The sequence below is a fragment of the Pygocentrus nattereri genome, chromosome 2 (genome assembly GCF_015220715.1).
Source record: "Pygocentrus nattereri isolate fPygNat1 chromosome 2, fPygNat1.pri, whole genome shotgun sequence".
Taxonomy (NCBI): domain Eukaryota; kingdom Metazoa; phylum Chordata; class Actinopteri; order Characiformes; family Serrasalmidae; genus Pygocentrus; species Pygocentrus nattereri.
The window spans coordinates 44,777,187-44,781,695 of record NC_051212.1 but is presented as its reverse complement, the minus strand read 5'-3'; the positions used below and the strand labels follow the sequence as shown (position 1 = coordinate 44,781,695).

The following is a 4,509-nucleotide window of genomic DNA, read 5'->3' as shown; positions in this document are numbered from 1 at the left end:
GCTGCCTTCTTCTTCTGAATACTCTCCTGGACTTCCTCATTCCACCACCAACTTTCCTTGTCTTCTTTCCTCTGACCAGACGAAACACCCAACACATTCTTGCCAGTTTCTCTCACCACCTTAGCTGTAGTTTCCCAGTCCTCAGGTAGCTCCTCACTGCCCCCAAGGGCCTGTTGCAATTTTTCCCTGAACTGCCTGCAACCATCCTCCTCCTTCAGCTTCCACCACCTAATCTTTGGCTCTGTCTTCAGTCTCTTCCTCTTCTTTGTTTCTAATCTCATTCTACAGACAACCACCCTATGCTGCCTTGCTACACTTTCCCCTGGTACCACTTTATAATCTCCAATCACCATCTACCACTTCATCCATCTTACTCCAAAATTCCTCTTTCTCCTCTAACTGACAACCAACCTGTGGTGCATTTGAACTGACCACATTCAAAATTACACCATCAACCTCCAACTTCAGGCTCATGATCCTGTCTGACACGCTCTTTACATCCAGAACACGTTTCCCAAGCTGTTCCTTTAGCATTATCCCTACTCCATTTCTCTTCCTCTCTACACCATGATAGAACAGTTTGAATCCACCTCCAATGTTCTTGGCCTTGCTTCCTTTCCATCTGGTCTCCTGGACACACAGAATATCTACCTTCCTTCTCTCCATCATGTCTGCAAGCTCTCTGCCTTTACCAGTCATTGTCCCTATGTTCAGAGTCCCTATTCTAACACACTCCACACTCCTGCCTTTCCTTCTCTCTCGCTGCCTTCTAACCCGCCTTCCTCCTCTCCTCTTTGATGGTCTGTGACCTACAGTAGTCCAATTTCCACCGGCACCCTGCTGGTTAACAGCACCGGAGGCGGTCGTTGTTAACCTGGGCCTCGACCGATCCGGTATGGCAATCATATTTGTGATCCACATGATAGTTTTGGCACAAGTTTTACGCCGGATGCCCTTCCAGACGCAACCCTCACCATTTATCATTTATTATACCATTTAGCTTGGGACCAGCACCAGAAGTATACAAAGTACACCCCTAATAGCTGGTTTCTTCACTTTAGCTTTACTGCTGAGAAGAAATACTAACTATTGGTGATGTTTTGCCAAGAATTCATAAAAAACTATCTGACATTTTCTTTAAATTAGGATGTGAAGTGATGTTACTGACACTGAGCCAGAAGCTCCAACACTCACCATGCAGACATATTCGGATGAGGTGGACACACCTAATGACCATCCTCTGGGTGAGTAGCGCAAATTAACACTAGATATCATGAAAAAACACAGTTGAACTGTGAAACTATTTTGTAAATGACCATTCACTCATTCACTTTGTACACGTACTGTGCCTTTAAGAGTCGCGAGTGGAATTGTGGTGGCAAAGCACGTTAGGAAAAGGTAGCCTCGCGCTCCTCACACTGTCCTCCATGTTAGCAGATTTTCTACTACTGTAAGTTAGTTCTTATTTAGATGTTAAAGCTCTCAGAAATATAATTCTGTATTACTTAAGTGAATTCTTTGTTTCAGAGAGGTCAGCTAGCGAGTCCTTTGTTTTTTGTTCTCTGCTCACTACCATGTAATGGCTGCCAGCTCGAGCTTCAGCTTTAATAACAGCGGGGAATAAGGTTCAAGGCCTCTTCAGATATTGCACCCCTTGGTATGCGGAGTGAGGTATGCACCTAGCAGTATTTATGTATTTTGTAGAGTTGAGGTGTATGTTTTTTGTTCTGTCTAACTTATCGCAATAGCGCTAAACCCACCTGCTTTAAGGCACGTAGCTTGTATTGCTAGGTAAAAACGTTAAGCTTGTTATATATGAACTTGTGGAAATTATAAGCATGTATTTTTTGTATTTTCTGTATCTTATAGTTTTCACGGTGCTCGTGAGAGTGTTCAGCAAGCTGAATAAAATAAAGCACCCGTTTAGAGACTCTCTGCGTTGCTTCTTGAAGCCAAGGGCTGCTACATATTTCATGTTAAAACAAGAAAACATGACATGAAAGGTGGATGTTGAACTGACTGAAGGTACCAAACATCCAACACACACAACAAAGATCAAAGATGAGGACCATCACTAACTAATTACCAAGAACACTAAACTCTCTGAATCTGTAAATTCTAAGCTCCATAGAGATCAAGGGGGAAATGCTTGGTTCTTCATTTCTATAGTTATTGATATTTATTTTGTGTTAAAGTAGAAGAGGAGATGTTTGAGGTGATGGACACAGATGACCACCTGGACACAGAGATTGAATATCTGGGTAAGAAACACATAAGAAACAAATACAATAACAAGTTACAGTCACAGAGATATCACTTTAAAAATATTCATTTATAATGAAATACTGCAAGATATTTGTTCATTTGTCTAAAATAAAGCTGTTTACATGGTTGTTGATTTGTATTATGGTGATATTTATTCTTGTTAAAGCAGAAGAAGAAACGACAGAGGCAACACTCACGGAAGCGGAGGTCGAAGCTGTTAAAGAGCTAATGCTCCTTTTCATTGAGAAGATCGAGGCCGAATCGCTGGGTAAGAATTAGAAATTAATCATACATAATAAACCTAAAATGCCACTGATTTAAAAAAAATATCGATTAATAAAGTTGTACTGAATAATAAATGCTTAATTAAACTGTTCACATGACATCCATGACATTTGTAGTATTACAGTCCTCCACTGCTTAAGAAAGACATCAGCTCCTTCACAGATTCCTTCACTTTACCATTACCACTATATTACAGAAATGTAATATTAGCTTTTGGGGATGTTGGGGACGACACAAAGACTACTTTCAATTAAGCCCTTGGTACGTAAGACAAACCATAATATATTAAGAACGAAGAGGTTAAACTCTGACTAAGAAACCAAAAGACCTCCTTCAAATGTCACACGAACATTCAAAAACTGAAATAATCAAATCTCTTTTTTATTGGAAAACCCGTTTTATTGCAGGAAAAGACGGGAATGACAGTTGATCCTGTACCCATAAAAAGTTGGGCTGATATGGTGGATAAGACTGAAGGAAACATCAACCAGACTGGTGAGTAAAATGTACAGATGGCACTGATCTGATACGGGTGTCTGTATCTGTAATTAAACAAATGTTAACAACTTTAATCATAGAAATATTAGTCACAAATTCTTCGAGGTTAGATCACTGGAGATGAGCTTTGGTGCTGATTTCTCAGATTTTTTTCTACCAGCTGAAATTGAAGCATTGAAGAAAGACGCAGAACTGATGACTATGGCTGGAGATGAGCTGCCCAGTGCTGGCAGACAGAATCCAGATTCCAGAGGAGAGACGATCCACAAACTCCTTCATGCAACGGAGGATGTGTGAGTGAAAGAAGAATGAGAGGAAATGCTGCTCAGTCTGCTCCTGCACACATTGACAGAAATGACTGGACACTGAAAACACCACACTGGTGGCAGCATGATGACCACTCTGCATGATGACCCTGATGAAATACAGACTGGAGAGAGACACCAGAATAAGAAATGGAGGAATGGAAACAGGCAGTGGAAGAGTGGGAGAAGAACTGATGCTTAATACTGACCACTGAAGAAAACCTTTAGAGCAGCCTGAGAATTAAGTCAGTGGAGACATCAAAAAGAATTTGGAAAAAGAAGAACAGTCAGAGAACTCAGGAACCTGTGAAAGAGCACCTGAAACTGACCCTCATCAATAGAGGAGGGCACAGAGAAAGGAGGATAGGAGAGAAATATGTTATTTGAAAGCAGGACATCTGCAACCTCTCCTGAGGAAAAGAGTGCTCCACAAAACGACTGCAGAAAGAACAGAGAAGAACACAGCTAGAGAAGTCCAAAATCTGTGAAAGAGCACCTGAAACTGTTCCTCATCAGCAGAGAAGAACATCCCTCCTGAGGAAAAGAGTGCTCCACCGAACAACTGCAGAAAAAACAGAGAAGAACACAGCTAGAGAACTCCCGAACCTGTGAAAGAGCACCTGAAACTGATCCTCATCAGCAGAGGAGAACATCCCTCCTGAGGAAAAGAGTGCTCCACAGAACAACTGCAGAAAAAACAGAGAAGAACACAGCTAGAGAACTTCTGAACCTGTGAAAGAGCACCTGAAACTGATCCTCATCAGCAGAGGAGAACATCCCTCCTGAGTGCTCCATCACTCCACAGAGCTGAAACAGACATTTAACTCCACTTTTATGCTACAGCCAATCAAATACATCTCTTGAACAGCAGCCCCACTGGAGTGAAACAAGCAGTACAACACTTTTCAACCTCTAAAACCAATAAAAGTCTTTCAGAAAACTCTGTTGGAGCCTTTCATTAGTCAGGGTTTTGCTTTTCTAACGCAATTTCAGCCATTTTGTTGAATAATCTGAAGGCTGCAATCAATTCAGTGGAAAGTGTAAACTAGTGCCTACAAAGTGCAGTTACAGTACACAGAGTACTAAGTGGATGAGGAACAACAGGTGGAAACTATGAGAACTACTATTCCACTCTGAGCTTCACTCAGGGATCCTC

At 41.5% G+C, this 4,509-nt stretch overlaps 1 long non-coding RNA gene across 2 annotated transcripts; it reads left to right on the top strand.

Moving 5' to 3' along the window:
* The first annotated feature begins 1,364 nt into the window (after positions 1-1,364).
* LOC119262092 lies at positions 1,365-3,981 on the top strand. Of its 2 annotated transcripts, XR_005129414.1 has the most exons (7): positions 1,365-1,450; positions 1,528-1,671; positions 1,870-2,025; positions 2,199-2,261; positions 2,432-2,533; positions 2,958-3,045; positions 3,209-3,981. It is a non-coding gene; the product is annotated as an uncharacterized LOC119262092 (long non-coding RNA). The 2 variants fall into 2 exon arrangements; XR_005129415.1 differs by lacking the exon at positions 1,870-2,025.
* The last annotated feature ends 528 nt before the right edge of the window (positions 3,982-4,509 follow it).